Below are 23,170 nucleotides of genomic sequence, written 5' to 3' on the forward strand. Positions count from 1 at the left end.
AAGAACATTATGTGTTCTGAACTGTCAAGCACCTCTGCCTGAAACTTCTAAGTACCAGAAAATCTCAAACAATTACCCTGAAAATAAATTTTAAATAAGGATGAGGCAGAGAAGTACAATTTTGATGTTCAAAGAAATAGTACAGGGTTGCATATACCTTTGATAGAGTTAATTTTGAGATAGTGTCATGTATCCCAGGCTGGTCTCACATTCTCTACAGAACCAGGAATAGTCTTGAACTCCTGATCCCACTTCTAAGTCCTGGGCTTTCAGGAATGTGCCACCATGTATTTCCAAAAACATAAGTACCATTTAGTGTATCAGGGAAGGCAGGTTCCTTAGAGGAGCCTAAACAGTCCTTGTAAAGCTAGTTGTCATGACTATGTCTCTATTGTGTATTATTGGAACTAAACTCTAATTCCTAAAAGACAAGCTCGACTGAGGCTGCTGTAGTGACTTAAAACCAAGGGAAGGTCAAGTAAATGACGAGAGGGAATTTTATAAAAGGTTTTATATATGACAATCTACCTCAGGCAGTGTTTGATGGAAGTTATTCCATTTTCTTGCTTTTTATGGGCATTTAGTGTCAGGGCCAGCCAGCCTGTCAAACAGTACCTGAATAGAGGAGAGAGGATCAAGAAAGAGACAAAGGATGGAAGATAGGAGGGCTCAGTGAATATCACAGCAGCCCCAAATTTATTTCTCATAGCTCTTTTATACCATATATATATAATATATATATATATATATATTATATATATATATATATATCCAAAGAAAAAAGGGGAAGGAGAGAGGCAAAAGATTTTCTTACCATGGTTCAGGGAACAAACAAGCATAATCACCTCCTTAATTCTCAAAACATCTCATAACCACACTGTTGGCCAAGAATCCTGTTATTTGGCCTTGGGAAGCAAGAACAAGCTTGAGCTCCCTGACCGAAAGTCAAGATGCAATGGAGTAACTGTGGACTCCCACAACTTAGTAGTCATTCATAGCAGGTTTCATTGTGAACTTTATGCATGTATAAAAATGCATTTTTGAACCCTCCAAAATAATCATTTATTGTCCCCCAATTTCCACTGACCCTTCCCCCTTCCACTGTTTTGTCCATGTCCCACTAGGCCTCACCAGAGCTGTTGATGGCTGTAGGGGAAGCTGTAGCCACGCCTTCTTAGGGGCTGGCTACAGGAGTACCTGAGGGCTTGTGAGGGCGTGGTCAGAGTGAGTAGGGGGACTGCGTTTTTGGGTTTCGGTTTCTCTTTGCTTCTTGCTGGACAGACTACCACCGGCTGGCTGGTTCGCTCTGTAAGTAAGGCTTTTTCCTATTAAATACCCTTATATTTCTACCTGACTCCGTATTGGTAATTTCATACTATAGATGGCCTTCACTTAAGAAAATGTTTCTTCCTCCCTGGGACCAATTAATTGTACTTGTACCTTCAGGAAGGAATGTGGCCCTGTAATCTCCTCCCCCAAAGACAGAGTGCTGAGTGCCCAATCTTGCACAGATCTCATGCCGGTCATCACAGCTGCTAAGAGTGTGAGAGCCCAGCTGCCATGCTATTCAGGAATATGGTGTTCTGTTCCACGCCACTCTGTGTCTTACATCCCTGAGCTGCTGAGTAGATGGTACAGATGTCCCATTTAGAAGTCAGTTTTAACAGTCAGTTACTCACTATTTTTTAATATAAAAATATAAGGTAAAAACAAAAACACATCAGAATTGGACAAAATATACATAAGGAAAGGAGCCCAAGAGAAAATATATAAAACATAAACCCCCTCATTTGCATACTTAGGAATCCCATAAAAATACTAAACTGGAAGTCATAATATAAAGGACCTGATGCAGACTGGTACAGGCCAGTGCAGGCCCTGTACATGCTGCCTCAGTCTCTGTGAATTCAGAAGTGTATTGATCCTGTATATTTAGAAGGCTTTGTTTTCTTGGTTTTCCACACCCTCTGGCTCTTATACTCTTTCTGCCTCCTCTTCTGCAGGGTTCCCTGAGCCCTGAGGCGAGGTATTTGATGGAGATATGAATTTTAGGGCTAAGTGTTACAAGGTCTCTCACTCTGTCCAGTGTCTAGCTGTGGGTCTCTGTATTTGTTCCCATCTGCTGTAGCAGGAAACTTCTCTGATGGATAAGTGAGACATTGATCTATGAATATAGCAGAATGTCATTAGGAGTCATTTATTGCTACCTTTCTTAAAGAAACAATAGTATTTGGTTTTTCTCTAAAACCTGGGCTATCTAGTCTCATGTTCTTGGTCATCCAAGCAGTGTTGGTCATAGTTTCTATCTTATAGAGTGGACCTAAAGTCAAATAAGATGTTGGTTGGTTACTCCAAGCTTTGTCCTACCATTGCCATAGCACATCTTTCAGACAGGTCACCATTGTAGATCACAGGTCTTATGGCTGGGTTGCTGATTATGTTTCTCTTTTGGTAGCATGTAGAATACCTTTCTGCACCAAAGACACTAGAATGTAGGAGTGAAAACAGCAGCTCAAATTCTCCATGTTCAATGCGTTGACAGATGTTGTCTTCCACAATGGGGCCTTGTCATCACTTTGTAGAGAATAACCTGAAGTCTTGGCAACAGCCTGAGCTGTTTGGGGACTCCCATGGAACACCTTTGGCTAACAACTCAATTAGATGTAACCCAAACCTGGTACTGGAATCTTCATTTGATGACAAGAGATGGCCAGTCCAGGCTATATGTCTCCCATTATTTGGCAATTTCATTTAGATCACCTTCATATGTATGTATATTTTAGAAAGCTTCTACGGTATTAGGTTTCCAAAGGACTCCTCAACTGTTACCTAATTTGTTTCTTTCTGTATTCCCTATCTTGTCTCCCTCTTACCTCCTGTTCTCTCTCGATTTTCTTGTTCCAGCACCCCTACCCATCCATAACAATCTATCTTATTCTCCTTTTCTAGGGATATCTATCTGTCCCCCTTAGTCTTTAATCTATACCTAAGCTCTGTGGTTCTTCAGACTGTAGCTTGGTTATCATTGACTTAACAGCTAATGATCATATATAAGTATAGTGGGAAATTACCAATACAGAGCCAAGTAGAAATATAAGGGCATTTAATATGGAAAAGTCTTACTTACAGAGCAACCTAGCCAGCCGTCGCAGCAGCAGTCTGTCCAGCAAGCCAAAAGGGGAAACTGAAAGTGACCAGCCACTGACTGCCTCTCACTCTACGGTCAGATTTCTGTGTTTTATCATGATTCCAATGGTATGAACATCACCCCCAATCAACAGGAAGCAGTTTAGAAAGAATGACACCCATATTCCCAAATATTGTTTATAAATGTTTGTTTTCATTTAAATGGAGTTGGTTATAAATGGTAATAAACATAGTCTATCTTTTTTTAAAGAAAAAAAGGGGAATAGGATATAGGAATGAATACTTTGCATTGGTATAGATTTTCATTTATTGATACAACTTTAAGGTCAATTTTGTGATATGTATATGTCTCTTCTTGTTTAGGAATTGTGTTTATACAGATCTTTTAAAATGATAAGCATAATTAAATAAAGGTTATATAATTACCTATGATAGTCAGAACTTATAATTAGGTTAGTTAGGTTTTCTAGATTTACAGAGATGTATTTGAGATGGTTAGGTATTCTTCAAACCTTTCAAAGACCTACAGAAATATGGTATTTAAATGGTTTAGAGTTTTCTTGACAGTGAGACAAAACTTCTCCTGGCACACCAATTACGTCAGAAAGGAAGACAGGCATCGAAGAAACTGGTTATGGAGTTTGCTTTCAGCATGGCAAGATTAGCCATTTGGGCAAGAAAATGGGGACTGTTTGTTGCTGTATAAACTGGACATGCAGGACCCACAAGAAAGTGACTGCTGAACTTACAAAACAAGAGAGTACTGAAGGGTTCCTGCTGAAATGGAGAAGTGTGCCAACCACGCTGTGGCCTATGGGCTGAACATGGATGCCCCAACGATACAGAGGAACTGTGGGTGACTGTCCAGGTAGCGAGATGTCTCTGTCAATTCTAGAGTTTATATATTATCCTTCTGTGGTCTTTGATAGAGTTGAAGACAGATAGTTATGGTTATAGTTTTCTTCAGTTATTATAAAAGTTATCCTTCTTTTTATTTAGACAGAAAAGAGGAGATGATGGGGAATGTACTGTGTATGTTTATCTTATTGATTGTTAAATAAAGTTCTGTTTGGCCAATGAAACAGCAAGTTAGACAGGAGTAGGAGTCAAAGAGGATTCTGGGAAATGTAGTAGAGAAGTGGTGTTCCAGGCAGGAAATGACATAGCAAGGAGACTCATAAGCAAGGAGAAAGAGGAAGTGTCCCCTTTCCCCTTTGCCTCCTCCAGCGGCAGGATGTGAGCCACCGGCAAGAGAGGGCACCAGTGAAAGGCATCCTCTATAAAGATAAGTCTTATAACATATATAGATTTATGATAATTAAGACTGAGCTAACAGATGAGAATCCTAGTCATTGGCCAAGCAGCTTTGAACCTAATACAAGTTTCTGTGTATTCATTTGGGCCCTAACTCAGGCGGACGGCTGGCATAAAGCACACACGTGGCCCTGGGGCTCAGGTGGCTTTTGGCAGAAAGATTTATTGTAACATATAAGCAAATAGACATTTGTCTTTCTGGGTCTGGGAAACCTCACACAGAGTGATAGTGGCTAGTTCCATCCATTTAACTCCAAATTTCATGCTTTTGCTTTTAAAAACACACAGTTGAGTAATAGTCCGTTGTATAAATGTATCACATTTTCTTTATCCATTCTTCTGTTGAGGGACATCTAGGTTGTTTCTAATTTCTGGCTATTATGAATACAGCAGCAATGAACATGGTTGAGCAAGTGTCTCAGTAGGAAGATAAAGAGTCCTTTGGATATATGCCCAAGAGGTATAGCTGGATCTTGAGGTAGATCAATTCTTATCTTCCTGAGGAACTGCCACATTAATTTTCATAATGGCTGTACAAGTTTGCACTCCCACTAGCAATGGATGAGAGTTCCCCCTAGCCTACATCCTCACCAGCATGAGCTGTCAACTTTTATTGACCTTAGCATTTCTGACAGGTGTAAGATGAAATGCCAAAGTAGTTTTGATGTTTTAATTTCCCTGATGACGTAAAGATATTGAACATTCCTTCAAGTCAACAAATCTTACCCTGTGGGGTCAAATGACCCTTTCACAGGGGTCACCTAAGACCATCTGTGTATCAAATATTAGCAGCAAAATTGCAGTTGTGAAGTAGCAACGAAAATAATTCATGGTTGGGGGTCACCACACATCAGGAACTGTATTAAGGGATCACAAAATTAGGAAGGTTGAAAACTACTGCTTCAAGCATTTTCCACCATTTGACTCTCGCCTTTTGTGAATTCTGTTTTGATCTGTACCCATTTTTAAATGGGTTATTTGGTTTCTTAATACCTAGTTTTTTGAGTTCTTTGTACATTTTGGATATTAGCCCTCCTTCAGATGTGTAGTTGGTAAAAATTATTTCCCATTCTGTAAGTTGCCACTTTGTCTGAATGCTAGTATCCTACGCAATGCAGAAGTCTTTCAGTTTTGTGAGCTCACTTTTTTATTAATTGTTGACCTTAGTACCTGTGCTAACAGTGCTGTGTTCAGAAAGTTTTTCTTGTGCCACTGAGTTCAAGGGTATTACCCATTTTCTCTTCTATCAAGTTCAATATATCTGTCTTTATATTAAGGTCTTTGATCCACTTTGGAGTTGAATTTTGAGAAGGATGATAAGCATGGATCTATTTGGACTATTCTACATGTAGCTGTCCAGTTTTATCAGCACCATTGGTTGAAGATGCTATCCTTTTACAGTGTGTGTTTCTGGATTGTTTATTTAAAAAAGCAGGTGTTCATAAGCATGTGGGTTTATGTCTAGGTTGATTCTACTGATCAGAATGTCTATTTTTATACTAATACCATACAGTTTTTATTACTATAACTTTGTAACACAGCTTGAAATCAGGTATGGTAATACCTCCAGCAGTTCTTTTACGATTTAAGATTGTTTAAGATATCGTGTGTGTGTGTGTGTGTGTGTGTGTGTGTGTGTGTGTGTGTGTGTGTGTGTGTGTGTTTCCATATGAAGCTGAAAACAGTCCTTTCAAGATCTGTGAAGAATTGTGTTGGAAATTTGATGGCAATTGCATTGAATCTGTAGATTGCTTTTGGTAGGGTGATTATTTATATTACATCAGTGCTACTGATCCATGAGCATGGGAGATCTTTTCATCTTCTGATATCTTCTTCAGCTTTTTTCTTCAGTGTCTTAAAGGTTTTTGATCATACAAGCCTTTCACTTGATTGGTTAGGGTTACCCCAGCATATACTATTTGGTATTATGGTGAAAAGTATTGTTTCCCTGCTTTCTATTTCATTTGCCATTTGTATATGGGAGGGCTACCGATTCTCGTGAGTTAATTTTGTATTCAGCTACTTTGCTGAAAGTGTTTTATCAACCATAGAAATTTCCCAGTGGAATTTTTAGGTTCATTTATGCATAGTATCATATAATCCACAAGTAGATACTTTGATTTTTTCCTTTGATGGCTTGAACCCCCTTGATCTCCTTCAATTGTCTTATTGCTCTAATTAAAATTTCAAGGACTATACTGAATATGTATGGAGGGAGTGAATAAACTTGTCTTGTTCCTGAATTTAGTAAAATCACTTTGAGTTTCTCTCCATTTAATTTGGTGGTGGCCTTGGGCTTGTTGTCAACTGTCTTTATTATGTTGAAGTATGTTTCTTATACCCCTAATCTCTCTAGAACTTTCATCATGAAGGGGTTTCAGATATTTGACAAAGGCCTTTTTGCATCTAATGAGATGATTATGTGGGTTTTTTGTCTATTAGTTTATTTATAAGGTGGAAAATAATACAGTTTTCTATGAGACAATCCTGCTGTAAAAGTTGAGCTTGAATCTGAACAAACACTTACTTGGAGAATATAATAAATATACACTTCCTTAGAGTATAATAAATATAAATTCACTCTCATTTGTAAGCAGGGAAATTCAATTTTAAAGCAGAAGAAAGCAGGCCAGCAAGATGGCTCGGTGACAAAGGAGCTTGCCGCCAAGCCTAAAGACCCGAGTTCAATCCCCAGAACTCACACAGTTGAAAGAACCAACTCTCTAAAGTTGTACTGTACCCTTTAAACACTGTAGTGTATGCACCCATACAAAGCACAAGACACAGATCCAGATGACTAAAACTAAGAAAACTGACAATACCAAGTGTTAATGAGGACAAGAAACTATGGAAACAGTGCACAGCTGATGGGTGTGACTGTGTGTATACTACCATTTTGGATGCTGCCATTTCCACCAAGATTTGCACACCCTGTGATCCAACGTTTTTACATCTAAGTTTATATTCAACAGAATTGTGTGCAGTAATGCCAAGAGACAGATATTGGTATATTATAACAACATTTATAATATAAAATAAAACCGCAAAGGACAATGTCAACACCCCGGGATAGACAAGATTTAGCATAGTCACACAGTGAAATACCACACAGCAGCAAAAACTGGTGACAGTTATACAGAACTGTGTGGGATCAACACAAACATAGTAAGCAAAAACATTTCAGGCAAAAACAGAAATGGCTTCATTTATGTAAAGTTCAAAAACAGACAAAAGTATACTATAGTGTTGAAGGTGCACACTTAGGTAGTAAAAAAAAAATACTTGAAAAAACTAAGGGAGTGAGTACTGTGAAATCCAGAATTTTTGATGTGGGAGCAGGCAGTCTGTAATAGATCCAAGCGGGGTGCTAACACTTCTGTTTCTGGGTCTGGACAGTTGTCACGGATCGATTTGCTTTGTGGTTAAGTGGTGTACTTCTGTTTTGTTCATTTCCCCATGTGCATAGCATTTTTTGTAGTAAGAAAACTGGAAACCCACAGTGATGCTCCCAGTGAACCTGCTGCAAAAGTATTGGGTTCCTTAGAAAACTGTTTCATTATAAGATGAGGAAAGCTCTAGAATGAAGGTGTGGGTGTAATGATTTCACTAGAACCAAGATAAATAATAAATGGGTGTTTATTAGGGAACACTTACACAGAAAAATATAAAGAACCACTGGAGAGCTTCTCTGTCCTTCTGTGCAAAAGGAGAAGCCATGCCTCTGCTTCCCTCTTCCTGAAGCCACGCCCATAGGAGTGGGGCTACCATTACAGGTTCACCGGCAAGACAGCTGCACTAGAACAAAGATAAAACATTCTAAATGAAAGCCACTCACAGTCACCCTGGCCTTAGTATTAGCATGGCAGTGTTCCTCTTTCCAAATCACCGTGCATGTTGACCATAACCATGCTAACAGGTTGTGGGTAATTAGCGTTTTACATTTTATTTCATGCAAGTCCTGGAAATAAACTGCTCTGGTGAGCAGCTAGAAAGATGGTCTTGTGGTTAGCAGCACTTGCTGCTCTTGCAGAAGGCCCCAAGTTCGGTTTCCACAAACACTGGGCAGGTCACAATTAACCCCAATCCAATGCTCTCTTCTCTCTTTCATGGGCATTGCAGAAGACTCTGCAAGCACACACCTAGGGTGACTTTAGGACTCTAACTCTTTCATTTGGCCCTTCTCCACACCTCCTTCCTTCCTCCATTCTCTTTACTCACTAGTTACCCAAGGATAACAGGCCACATTCCCAGATTTTTGTGAGGCTGAGCATATACTGAGATGACAAATGTTACCAGTCACAGTGTGTGACTATTTTCTCAATAAATGTTGCTGCAATTATGTCACCACTACCAAGAATCAGTAACTTTAATATCTATCTCCTATTGAGAAGTGAGATCAAGACAATTATCTGCCCCTGTGCTAAATAATCAAATACACTTTATATCTCTGTGCAACCCAGCTTTGGCAGGAAGCACACCTTCCTATTTGAGTGTGCGCAGCCATGCTGGGACAGAACAAAGGCATGCGTTCCCTAAGTGCCTTGTGCTGGAAGGAAGTTTGTGCAGCATACAAGCAGGGAGAAATGTGGAGTCACCAATCAAAGGCTGTCATGTCTCTAAAGTTCAGAACTCTCCAGCATAACTTTCATCAACCTGCAACCCATGGGTCCCAAGAGGCCATATGCAGCAGAATATAGCTACGAATGTGGCCCAACCTAAAATCACAAATGTACAGAAAACACCATAATGAGGGTGGCTTTTGGGAAGGGGATCCTTGACTGCATTCTCAAACATAAACTTCATAGATACGACATGATATATCTACCAGGCCCCATACAGATCCACATGATAGAAGAGAACTGACTCCCACATGTTGTCCTGACATCTTTACACACACATACACACACACACACACACACACACACACACACACACACACACACACACACACACACACACACACTCCTGAGAGAGAAAGAAAGTCATGTCCAAGATGCTCTGACACAGTGTTCCTGTAAAGAACACATTTCTCACTAGAGGGAGCTCAGCACCCATAGTCCCAAAGCTAGACAAGCTGACCAGAATGTCCTTTCTCCTGGGAAGAAGACTGCAGGTGTGTTCTCATAGAAAACTCCACCCCACCCCACCCCACCCACTGTTGTTAACCTCTTCTATTCTGCCTCATGTGAGAGTGGGTTAACACAAGCCCCACAGGCTCCTTTCTAACCAATGCCCTCCTCGCCCTTCCCTTAGATGGGATTTCACCCTCATCACATTTTTCTTGGAGTAGTTTAAGAGTTGCCTTGTTTATCTGCTTCTCTTCAAGAGGACAACTTGCCTCTTTGACCATAGAGCTGTGATGTGAACAGGAACCCAGCCTCAATGACCTCCAATGACCTAACAAATAACAGTTGTGTGGTGATCTTGTTATAGATTCTTAGAGAACCCTACTAGCCTATTTGTGACTAAGTTATGCCATGGGCTTTCTAATGTTTATTTGATGATATGAACCCCTGGCTAGGTTGACAGGGGGAAAGTATTAAAAGAATGAACAGCATTAAAAATGTCATCAAAACCTCCATTGTCATCACTCTGTGTTACCAATAGCATGTCTTCAGCTGAATAACTTTTTAAAGAAAGCATTCTCGTGAGGATTTCCATCTCTGGATCTTCCTATGCACTGGATGTGTGAGTGAGCAGTTGTCAAGGGTTCGGCTAGGTCCCAGCAAGGTTCTGATACTAACTATAGAAAAGACACACATCCCATCTCAAGGAGTTTATAGGGAGAGTGGCGTGAAATGCATCTATGCCAGAATCACAAAGGGTTTAAAATTTGACTGATCAGGAAATTGACTCCACAGTTCACTTGTCTGGTCAGGGGTGGTGCTAAGACTCTCTCTCTGTCTAGACCTCTCTACATAACGATTTTTGCTTGTTACCAACATCTGGCTTGCAGGAACATTGTACCCAGTGTGACACCAGGGGAGCACATGCTGCAACAACCAGGTCAACAGAAACAAAGTCAGTCGGATAACATTGCACTGTTATCAGGGGAGAGGTTGAAAATAATTTCAGGTGTCCTCTTTTTTCCCTGTTTGTGAAGATGAATGACTCTGTTTGCTGCCATGAGTATCTGAAATGGATGGACAATCTACCAGAGAGAATCTGGAGTGTCCCGAACTACCTGCCCTGCCTAGGTAATCCTAGTCAAGCTGTTTGTTTTATCAGGATTCTTATGTACTGAATTTAAAAACTTACCTCAAGGTCACTGTGATCCAAAATACATGCAAATTTTAAAACTACAAGATGCTGAGATAATAGTTAAAATAAAAAATGGCATTTTTTGAGGATGATGGTCAAGTGCTTGCCTACAATGTGTGAACCCCTGAGTATGAAGACAGACATACAATGTGTGAGCCCTAGAGTATGAGACTTACAATATGTGAGCCCCTGAGTATGAGACATACAGTGTGTGAGCCCCTGGGTATGAGACACACAATGTCCTTGAATGGGAAAACTAAGTGGAACAACTTAGTTCACAGCACAAGTTCAAACTTTTCTTTCTTTTTAGTACTGGCCACTAGGCCTTCACAAAGGCTAGCACACACCCTTAGCAGTAAGCTTTACCTCCCATGCTAACTATAGCCTTACTGATCTTTTGGTGGGCTAATCTGCTAGGCTCGGGCCATCTTTTCCTTCTGTTGGCTCCACTGATACTTATGTTTCTCAAAAAACTAACTGGAAATCTAAGGACTGCATAATAAAATATCTCTTACAATTCCCAAAAGCTCAGAATAAGTTATCTACCCAGTAACAGGGTCTGGTTGCTGCTAAACAGCCATCAAAATCTAGTGTTGGCTGAGGACACAGCTCAGTGGCAGAGCACCTGCAGAGCCTGAGGTTCAAGACACAGCACTGCCCATCCCCACAGGCTTTCTTGACAAAACAATGAAGTGATGGTTAGTGCTGACATCGATAAAATTTAGCAAAAGCACCTGAATACAAAGCAATCAAAGTGGCAAACTGGGGGATTTTTAGACCTACATGTCTTTTCTGCAGCCCGTCATGGCTGCTAAAGCAGGGGGCTGGTTCCTTCACTTCTAAGATGAACAGGGATTGTAGAAAGCTTCTAGCAGTCACATGGTGCAGTGGGGTGTACAATGCTAGTATGGGGTGTAGAATATAGGAAGCTTCTAACAGTGATGTGGTATGGGGAGTGTAGAATGTAGGAAGCTAACACAGTCACATGGCATAGTGAGGTGGTTAGACTGTCTCTGTCCTCTATTAAAAGGTACTTTGTTCTATATGTTCAGAACTTTCTACAGTCCCCAAACAAGAGTACGTAACAATCAGGGAGGAACAAGATCATTGTGGATTTTTTTCACCAGGGGAAAGAATCTTTAGCTTCAGTTTGCCTTATTTAGTATAATTCATTCACTTAGGACAAAAACCTGACACTCATCACTAGATATCCCATTTGTCACCATGAAACTCATGTTGAAGTTTAATTACCCACGTAAGACATTAGATATCAGAATCAGCAAAGGATGTTTAAGACTTTGCCCTCAAATTATTAATCTCCTGATGTAGTTAACTAATCCATGATTTATCTGCAAAGTAAGTCTGTTTCAAAAGTCAATTTTGTTCCTGAATCATCAGACCAGACCTGCCAGTCAAACTTTCCATTTTAAAATGTATTGACAGTTTTCATGCATTTGCATCATGGGTTTTAGTTACTTTTACCTGTCACTGCCTCCTTCATTTCATCCCTCTCCTACCAGCTCCCCTCTTCTCAACAAGTCTTCCCTACTTCCATGTCATCTTTTCCTGTGTGGCCTACTGAGCTACTTGCCAAGGCAGGAGAAGTGATTTTGTACAGCCAGGGCAACCTACTACTGGCCACACCACTAAAGAAAATGGCATTCCTTCCATAGCAACTGTTAACTGCCAACAGTCCCTCTGGGAGGGGTTGGACCTCATAGCCTGTCCCATCTGTGATAAAGTACTGACGGACCCAATAGTGTGCAAGTCTTGTGCAGGTAACCACAGTGGCAGAGTCTGTGAGTGCTGCAACTGTGTCATGCCTGGAAGATGTATTTTGCTGTATATCTCCCTGCCCTTGACTCTAACAATCTTTCCACTTCTTCTTTCCTTTCCTGATGTTCTCTGAGCCTTGTAAGGAGTGATACAGCTGTCCTGTGTGCCTTTCAGCTCCTGAGAAACCAAGTCACTCCCTCAGGCAGCAAAGCATTCAGACCACTGTGTATGGCTCCCTTCCCTAGAAGTCAGCAAAGCATATAGAAGCTTGTCTTGCACATTAATCTTGTGTATCCCACCTAGCTTGCAACCATCATTATATCATGGCAACCACCGTATTCTGTTTTGATGAGTATATAAAAAAAGTCTGATTGCCTGAAATAGAGTTGTTTCAGGCTTAGTCTTGCTATGACCCCTCCAACCCAGCCTGGTTTCCATTCCCACCAACCATGTGAGGAGACCCTGGTTTGGGAAGTAAGCACTGGTGCTTACAGAATCCAGGCTATATAAAAATACTAGGTGAGCAAGCCAGCAAAGTTTTCCTCCATGGATCCTGCCTTGAGTTCCTACAACGACTTCCTTCAGTGACAAGGCTCCGATGTGGAAGCAAAAGCCAAATAAGCCCTTTCATCATCCAGTTGCTTTGCATCAGAGTGTTTCATCATAGCAACAGGAAGGAAACTAGATCACCTTATCAACTGTGTGTGCTGTACTATTTATGCTTTCTAGTGTAACCAAGCTAGCAGATTCACAAAACGAAGCACCTGTTACATTACCATAAATTAAGTTTGTTCTTTCTATTAAAGTTAGGGCATTAAACTGGTGTCGTTTCCTTAAAAATGGATGTGGAAAGAAATCATACTGACCTGTGAAATCTCATTTTGGGTTACTACGGTGACATGCTGACATCACACAGTAATTACTACAAAAGGGGAAAATGGAAAGGATAAGGTTGAGTAGCAGCATTTTTTCATGGTGAATTTAGATTTGTGAATTAGCTTTTGCTCCACTTTCACAAAGAATCTTTGCAAGTCCAAGGCATCTGCTTTCTGCTGGGCAATAGGTTACCTGCGATGTTAGTTAGCCAAACTGAATGTCAGCCTTGCGTCCTCACAGAACGAATGCTCCTTGGTAATAGGGCACCTACGCGCACAGCATGCTCCTTCTCTCTGCTTTGCCTTGTGTCACTCAGCACACTCATTTCCTACACTTTTCTTCTTCCTGTTTTCCCATCTTGAAAAGAGACGAAAGACAGCAAAACCACACAGACATCTCGGCAACTAAGGAATACCTAAAACAAAGAATGGCCAGCCCAGCAGGGCATCAGTTAGGTGACATATAGGACATTCAAATAGAAGGGGAACTGTGTGAAAGGAAGGAGGTTAAAGAGACAGCAGGGGAGAACAAGAGATGGCGATGGAGATGGAAGAAAGATGAAAAGCATACATTTTCTCTCAAATGTGGAATCTAGATTTAAATATCTGTGCATATACATGTACATGACATGAAAATACAGACTGTTTGGGAGGAGAAGGGAATCAGTGGGAGGTAGAGAGGGAGAATGAGAAAGAACAAGGTATGATGCACACAAAAATGTAATGAGACCCAATATTTGTAGGTTAACTAAAACTATTAATGAAACACTAACATATATATATATATGTTATTTATATATATATATATATATATATCATATATATATATATATATATAGAGAGAGAGAGAGAGAGAGATTAGTGTTTCATTAATATATGCATGCGTGCGCGCGCGCGCGCGCGCACACACACACACACACACACACACACACACACACACACACACACGGGCTGTGAAATCCAATACTTTCACTTCGTGCCGTTTTTATTCTTCATAGAGCTGGCATCAATTCAATCAGTACAGTGCTTCAAATTCCTATGTGAGTAGAAAACTTGAACTTAATAGTCACACTGCGGATCACCATGGAGAGTAAGAGCTGAGCTGGTCTATGTAGATAAATCACAGCTAAGCAGGGTTCATTCAGTATGCCTGAAGCATGAAAGTGAGGACTGAGTGGCAAGAGAGGGCTTCGGGAAGAGGACCCCAGACCACCAGAATCTTGTGTTACATGCCACAAGGGGTTTGCTTTACCTTGCTGTCCATGACCTGTCTCCCAGTTTCAACTGCATTTTTAGTTTTAAATAACCACATAAAAGTATATGAAGAATAGACTGGAAAGAAAATAGTGCAGGTAAATGAACGTCTGTAGGACTTGTCTACAGTATGTTGGACAAGTTCTGTACCTGGATGCTGAAGCATGTAAGCTGACAGATACTACTTATTTGTGGAGATAAAATGAAGGGCTGTGTAGGGCAACAGATCAGTGGAAAGTCACCTTGTCTCTGGCCTGTCCCCAAACCCAGGACTTGGATATGTCCACCCCAATGATTCAGGGCTAATAACCAAGCAATGCTTCCATGCTGTGCTTCTCTCCAGTAAATCTCTTGTGTGAGGTTTGTTCTGAGTGTGGCTTGGCTCCTGATTGCTAAAAATACCCTTACCTGGAAAACCCTTTCACCCAAGGACAGGGTGTCTCCAACTCAGACCGGATCCCTCACACTGAGGGTAAACAACAGCCTGAGGACTGTGGATCCCAATGATCAAGGGTGACCCAATACTGGCAGCTGTGCCCCCACAGAGCCTTTTTGTGCTGGCTAGAGCTCCACAGACAGAGCCCTGTCTCACAGACCCGCGATCCTAAAATGCCTGAGTGGGAGTGGGCTCTGCAAGGGCAGATGAGAGCAAGGTCCCAGAGAACCCAGAGACAGCAGGAAAGGCCGAAACTGGATCCAAAGCCCTTGAGCTTTCTGGGATGGGGTTTCTGCTCTTCTTGGGTGTGTCATGGCCAGCAATGCCCATTCTTGCACCTCGACAACTGTGCCTGTGATGTTCCTGGAGCATGTGGGCACTGAGACACTGCCCACTAGACACCAGGAGGCCCTGAAGGGCAGAACAACAACCTCCTTGCAACAAGAAGAGGCCATGGGATACACAACTCAAGAATTGTCAGCAGGCCATTGGCCCCACGGTGCTCTGTGTAGCCCAATGACTGTGAGCTCAGGTATGCTTGATAGTGCACCCACTACTTAGAAGTAACTCTGAACACTCAAGACAGGGAGAAAAATTCAACCCCCGCCCCAGCCTGCTACAGACATCTGTGTGTTCCTTAAGATGCTGTCAACAATCGTCAATTTTGTATATTGTTCATAAGTATTTATATCACACATGTGTAACCTTTATCTGTCCAAAAGCAATATATTACATTTTATACAACATTTCTTCAATATATGCACATAATACTTATATCTATTCTAGTTTCAAAAGCCTCAGAACATTTTGCTGGATATAATCAACATACCATAGTTTAACCTGTCCAATACTGACATATCTCTGCCTATTTGGGAAGTTTCTGTTTGTTTTGGTTAAGATTTTATTCTGAGTGAGGTAACCCAATCACAAAAAGACAAACATGATATTTACTCACTCATATATGGATTTTAGACATAGAGTAAAGGATTACCAGCCTACATTCCACACTGCCAGAAGCTAATAAACAAGGAGGATCCTTAAAGAGACATACATGGTCCCCTGGAGAAGGAGAAAGGGTCAAGATCCCCTGAGCAAATTGAGAGCTCGGGAAGATGCAGGAGGGAGTTACAAGAATGAGAAGGGAAGAAGAGGAAGGATGCAGAGGCCATGAGGGAGCAGAAAGGTCGAGTCAGGGGAAGAATAGAAGAAAGGACATGTGATAGGTAGGGTTTTAGTTGGGGGGAGGTGGTAGGGGAGGCGGGAGGGAGAAGGGAACTGGGATTGTCATGTAAAACAATCTTGTTTCTGATTCAAATAAAAAAATCTGAAAAAAAAAGACTTTGATTTTTCTGGTACAGAAAGTCCCTCAATGGGAAAAGCATTTTAAGTCTGTACTATATATAAATTCCTAGACATGGAATTGCTGGAGAAAATTCTATTAATTATTTAGGATATAAGATAGGTTTACAAAAAATTCAATCACAGAAAGTACAAATCAGAAGAGATCAATTACAAATTTTTAATGATTTTCAAAAAATTCTGAGATATTAACTGACTACAGCCCACAATTGAATTAATTACTCGAGGCCTAAAGCAATTTATTTCAAATCTTACAGAATAAGGACTTAAATAGTCCAAGAAAATTATCAGCTGAAGCTAAGAAATAATTGACTCTGATAGAAAGGAAATTAGAGGATGCACAGATGGAATGCTTGGATCCAAATATTGATTGTATTTTAGTTATTTTGCCTTCTTCTCAGTCTCCCACAGGAATTCTCATGCAGAGAGATAATATCTTAGAATGTATATTTTTAGCACACACAGTAAAAAATAATTAAAGACCTATATAGAAATGGTTTCCTTTTTCTTTTTTTCTTTTCTTTCTTTTTTTTTTTTTTTTTTTTTTTGGTTTTTCAAGACAGGGTCCTCTGTGGCTTTAGAGGCTGTCATTGAACTAGCTCTCTTAGACCAAGCTGGCCTCGAACACACAGAGATCTGCCTGCCTCTGCCTCCCGAGTGCTGGGATTAAAGGAGTGCACCACCACCACCCAGCATAGAAATTGTTTCTCAATTGACTCTGAAGGGAAAATTGAGACTTCACCAATTAGCAGGAATAGACCGAGAAGACATTGTACTACTTTTTGCTAATGCTGAAATTGCCTCATATGGCAGCGAATACTGGCAAAGAGCTTGCAGTAATTGTGACAGAGAGATTAGCAACAAATATCCCAAAAGCAAGAGATTTCAATTTTTAAAAAGAGCTAATTGGATTCTCTCTCATATAATAAAGGGAACACCAAATTCTGGAGCCCCTACACTCTATACTGATGCAAATAAATCAGGAAAGACAGGCTATAAGTCAGGAAAAATAAGCAAAATGGCTCAAAGCCCTTATGATTCAATTCAAAAATCAGAATCTGTTATTTTCATGGTATTATTAGATTTTCCAGGATCTCTGGCACAAGGTAATGATGAAATTGACCAAATATAATAGGAAATGTTCTAAAAAGTCTCAGAGTTTTATAAGATCATGTTAATAGCAAAAGTTTGAAGAAAGATTTTTCCATCACTAGGTAATAAGCCAAGAAAATTATAAGGAAATGTCTTACTTGTTCTTTGTATAAACAAATTCCATTACCTTCAGGAAGTAACCCAAAGGGTATTTATCCAAAGAAATAGAATTTGACAAATGGATGTGTTTCATTTTGCTGAGTTTGGGAAACTAAAGTATGTGTACCATGCCATAGATACATATTCAGGATTTCAATAGGCAACTGCATTAAGTTCTGAAAAGGCTCATTCTGTAATTACACATTTATTAGAAATCATGGCCATGATGAGAATACCTATACGAACTAAAAATGACAGTGCTCCAGCATATGTCTCTAGTAAAACGAAAAAATATGCATTTTTGCATATTACACCATAAAGCATATTACAGGTATACCACACAATCCTACAGCACAAGCAGTTTGTAGTAAGATATCCACACCACTCACACCTTTAGCACTGACCATGCCCTTTCGGGTGTGGTCACAGGTGTGAAAGTGACAGAAGGCAGGACTAGATCTGGGGTCCCCAAACCCAGGGGTCTCTCTCTTGCTTCTGGTCAGGTCACAGAGAGCAGCCTGGGTGGATCCTTGGAGCTGGAACCTGTTGTGGTCACCAGCTTCTTGTGTAAGTCCATTCTCCCCACTTAACCTATATTGAGTCTAGTGAACCCTGATCCCCACACAATAGCAGTTATAGTAAGTTACAGAAAGATCTAATCACACTTTAAAAGATATGTTTAATAAATAGAAAGGGGTAATATAAACCCCCATAGCTAGATTACACGATGCTTTATTAACTTCAAATATTTAAGTGCTAATGACCAAGGAACTACAGCTTCAGAGAGATATTGGATAGTAGAAAAAACTGCTAATTAAATCAGCCCATGTATTTTAAAGACATGTTGATTTCAGAATGGAAGTCAGAATATGTGTTGCATTAGGGAAGGTGTTTTGCTTTTGTTTCCACAAGAGAAGAAAAGCTATGAATACCATCAAGATTGATAAAGATTAGATTAGAACAGGAGAGACCTGGTTATTAGGAGAGGTGACAGTTCATCAAACAGTTTTGTAGTCTTGCCTGTGAACCTGTAAAAGTGGCCACACTCCTTTGGGCATGGCTTCAGGGAAAGAAAGAAAGTCTCTCTCTCTCTCTCTCTCTCTCTCTCTCTCTCTCTCTCTCTCTCTCTCTTCTCTCTCTCTCTCTCTCTCACACACACACACACACACACACACACACACAGTCTCTTTAATCTTGGGTTACAGATTCGATTGGAAGGGCAGAAAAATGCTGTGATGGTACCTTATTGTTCTGTGTAAATTTTTCCCCCAATAAAGACCCATTTATCATTTATCTTGGGTCTAGTGAATTAATTAACCCTTGCCTTCACAGCTTGGTCATTCAATTAAAAGTAACTTATTAAGACTAACAAATGCCTTTCATTTGATCAGGTATGAATTTTTTTTTAAAAATGTCTAAAAATACCACAAGATATTATGTAAACACAAAAAAATCTAAAAAATAATACGTTTTCTGTTGCCAAAAAGCCATTTTGCCTTAGCAAAGATAAAACATGCCAAAAAAGGAAGTCCCCAAAGTTAGGGTTGGGGCAGGGTTTTGTTTTTGTCTTCTTAGGAGAATAAAAGGCATCCAACTAAGGCTATGGAGACATCTGAAGAAGGACAAATCATCAAGAGAAAAAGTCCCACGACAAAGAGCAAATTGGCTTACTGGTTTAGTCCACCTCCAACTGAGGAGAACTTCATAAATCTGCCCAAATGCTGTTTTTTTTCTGCTCTTTGCAAAAGCAAGAGGCAAATGGTCTTTTTTTTTTCAGTCCCAATTCGATTGAAAAATCAAAGCTGACTTTGGAGTTAGAGGATGTCTCTCTCCTCCTCTAAACCCAAGCATGCTTGTTGAAGGAAAATCCAAAATCTCTGTTTTGTGTCAGAAGAGCCACCTGGTATGGGACAGAAGAAAACCAAAACTAAAGAACTATTCTATTGCTGTTAATCCAATTATCTTTGGTTTTGACTTTTTAAAACATTTCTTAAGATATAAGTATTATCTCAAAATCTGTAAGATCGTTAAATATATTTAAACTTTCTGTCAGGATATTAGCAGTCATACAGAGCTATAACTAACTTTAGAAACAAACTCCATCTAGCTTCCTGTGCATGCTTTCAGGTTTGAGTTCTGAAGCAGGTGATTAGGAACTAAGTTTGTGTAACCAAGAGGTACTTAATAGAGTGTGGTCCTCTAACCTTCTGGAGATCTGCTGTACATGGCATTTAAAATGTTTAAGTTTTCTTTCAATGAACCATGACCATTCCTAACAGTGACCTTTGAGGTCTCCAAAAAAATGATGGGACCCTGCAATGACAGATCCACCTAGACAGTGGTAATGCCGTTGAACTGACAAACTCGACCCAAAGATCAGTTTCAGATGGCAAACTGCTCAGGACAACTTCAAAGCTGCTTGCTGAGATGGTCCAGCTTCACAGACTACTCCAGCCAAGACTTCATATACTCTCTGCCCATTCCAATCACACAGAGACTGGACAACAAATGATACAGCTAGCTCTTGCAGAACTTGATCTTTATTCCAGTTTTCTCAGGGTCCCCTAAAGATGCCATCACCCCCAGATAATAGGAAGTAATTTTAAGAACATGATGCCTACATTCCCAAGAGGTGGGGTAGGCGGTTTTTGGTCATTTAGTGAGTTATGGATGTTTTTCATTGTTTATGGGGGTAGGTAAGTTGCAAGTTATTTTTGGTTGTGGTCATGGAGGAAACTAAACAAAGGAGGCTGGATTAAGGGATTTCTGGGTTTTTTTTTTCTTTCTCTATTCTTTTTTATCTTCTACCTAGTGTTAAAAATGGGGCTGAGGAATGAAAATAAACAGAATGGGCATATAGGAATGATAGGATAAAAGGTGAGATTAATGAATCTACTAAAAAGCAACTATTAGTCTCAATTATTTTACATTGGTATGGATTTTTGTATATTGATATAAGTTTAAGGTTTTGCTTGTTATAACATACTGTATATATGTTTCTCCCCTTGTTTAAGGCATTATACCTATTCAGCTCATTTAAAATGTAATGTAAATTTCTGGTATTTGAAAGATATTATTACAAACTATTTAGGATAACTAAGAAATGCAGGTTAGTAGTCATCTATAACAATCAAACTTGTAGTCATGTTAGGTATGTTTTCAAGGCTAAACATATATAGTTTTGATAGATAGGTGGTCATCAAATACTTCAGAGATTTACAGAATAAGGAATTTAAATGATTTAATAACATAATGTTTTTCATGACAATGAGCAATTGGTTCTCCTGGCAGAACCAATCTACTTCAGAGAAGATGATGGGCACTGAAGAACCTCCATATAGAGTTTGCATTCAATGTACCAAGGAAGCCACTGGACAAGAAAATGCCCTTGACACAACTGCTGACAATATGCTGTCCAAATTTGGTGAGTTGGACACAAAGGAAGTTGACTTCCAAACTTTGCCAAGACAAGATGGGCCAGTCCTTCAAAATTCCCGCTTCACAGAAAAGTCTGTCAGGTATTCTAGGCCTGTAGGCTGAAGATGGATACTCCAACATTGCAGAGGACACTTTGGTAATCATCCAGACAGTCAGATAACTCTGTCATTTCTATTGCTTTGGAAGTGGCTGGCTCTGTATTTCCTGTTTACTCAGGTAACATTTTATAATCCTAAGATCTCTGATGGGGTTAAAGGCTAGATAGTTATAGTTTTATTATTTTCTTTGTTGCCAAATTCAAAACAGAAACTCAAAAAAGACAAGTAAAGTTTATAAAGGTTTAGGGGCATAAAAGCTTAAGTTGTTTATCTAAGAAAATGTCTTAAGGTCTAAAAGGATATTTTTGACTGGTGATACAAGTTATGATAGATATTTTAAAACTTTGGACTCACCAAGATAGGATAGATGATAGAGTATTTTCTCTGAATTTGCCAAAAACAAATGAACTGGACAATGTGAATGTAATTTTTTGGTTTTTTTGAGACAGGGTTTCTCTGTGTAGCTTTGGAGCCTGTCCTGGCACTCGCTCTGGAGACCAGTCTGGCCTCGAACTCACAGAGATCTGCCTGCCTCTGCTTCCAGAGTGCTGGGATTAAAGGTGTGCGCCACCAACGCCCAGCTATCAATGCAATTCTTATCTGATATTGTTCTTATTTTATATAGTTTTATTGTGTTAAAGGTAAAAGCTTTCCATTTTATTTAGACAAAAAAAAGAGGAAATGTTGCAGGATTTTTCATTGCACTGTGAAACCTGAAGCTGTGTTACTAAAAATAAACCTTGGATCGGGGCGGAGCCAGCAACTAGTTGACAGGAATTAACCATAGAGATTACAGAGAAGCCAGGAAGATGGATAGAAAGAAGCACAGGAAGGAGTAGGGAAGAACTTGGAGTTCTGTAGTCTTTTTGGTTTGAGATGGCTGAGAGATCTCTCTTAACATGTTACCAAATAAAACCCCCAGTGCCAGGAATGGGTTACCTATTTTTGAGTTGTTGGCCAGTAGGCCCCATAGACAGCCCCTCTCTGACATTACAAGCTATTGCCAATGCTACTGGTTACTCTCCAAAACTTGATCAGCCTATTGCTGAAGATACCACATACTTATGGGGTAGAACCTGGGGAATATCTAGATGGTACTTAACTGGAAGCTTCCTACTCAATACATTCTTAGTGTTGGAAGTGCTCTACACACTACCAGAGGAGAAACATAGTTCTTGGTCTTGCCACAGCATGAACCCTGCCAGTCACAATAATGACCTTTCTGGCAAGATAAGCCCACTGTTACAAGGCACAAAATGTTATGGGAGTAACCAACTACTTTTTAAAAATTGGTTGTAAACATAAAATATGGAACCCATAGCTAATACTGTCAGTGAGGCTAGGATTTTGAAGCTAAATAGGTCACAGATCCTAGTGGAAAACCTACTACTATTTTATTTTGCTAAATAAGACAGCAGTAAAATGACTCCTAACAACATATTGCTATAACCGTAGATCAGTACATCACTTAAACTTCACCACAAAAACTTCTTCTTGCAGTAGGTGACAATTAACACAGAAACCCACACTGGTCAATGAGCAGAGAATGAGAGACGTTGGAATATTCACCTTAAATGGGATGTCTATTATATATCCTCAAGACTCATGAATCTGTGTAGAATAGAAGGCAGAAAGGTTGGACAAGCCAGAGGTGGTAGTTAGCTTCAAGAAAACTATGTTTTCAAAACACAACATGGCAGATGTACCTGTGACCCCACAGAGATTGTATGACAAGCATGCACCATGTCAGCTTGGCTACACTTCTTAATCACTAGTATTTGCTGAATGTGTCTGTGACAGAAGAGTGTGGGTGTTCTCTCTCAAGGCTTGGGGATGGAAGGAGATAGAGGCTTTTGAGGCATGCCTCTTCTCAGGCATCTCTGGAAACCTTGCATGCCAGGGTCACATCTTCTCAGGGCTTTATTTGGACATTCACAGGTTTTCTGTACATTTTAGTCACT

The 23,170-nt window shown here is 40.0% G+C and overlaps 1 long non-coding RNA gene across 5 annotated transcripts in view; it reads left to right on the forward strand.

Annotated features, from left to right (window-relative positions):
- The first annotated feature begins 4,944 nt into the window (after nt 1-4,944).
- LOC113834560 overlaps nt 4,945-23,170 on the forward strand; it is a 34,619-nt gene continuing 16,393 nt past the window's right edge. For 4 of the 5 annotated variants that reach the window (XR_004770943.1, XR_004770940.1, XR_004770941.1 and 1 more), the window contains exon 1: nt 17,001-21,327. This is a non-coding gene — a long non-coding RNA (uncharacterized LOC113834560). Of the gene's footprint in view, nt 10,659-17,000; nt 21,328-23,170 lie in introns of those variants that run through there. The other variant, XR_004770942.1, reaches the window with a different exon arrangement.

Source organism: Cricetulus griseus, chromosome 8, assembly GCF_003668045.3.
Source record: "Cricetulus griseus strain 17A/GY chromosome 8, alternate assembly CriGri-PICRH-1.0, whole genome shotgun sequence".
Lineage (NCBI taxonomy): Eukaryota > Metazoa > Chordata > Mammalia > Rodentia > Cricetidae > Cricetulus > Cricetulus griseus.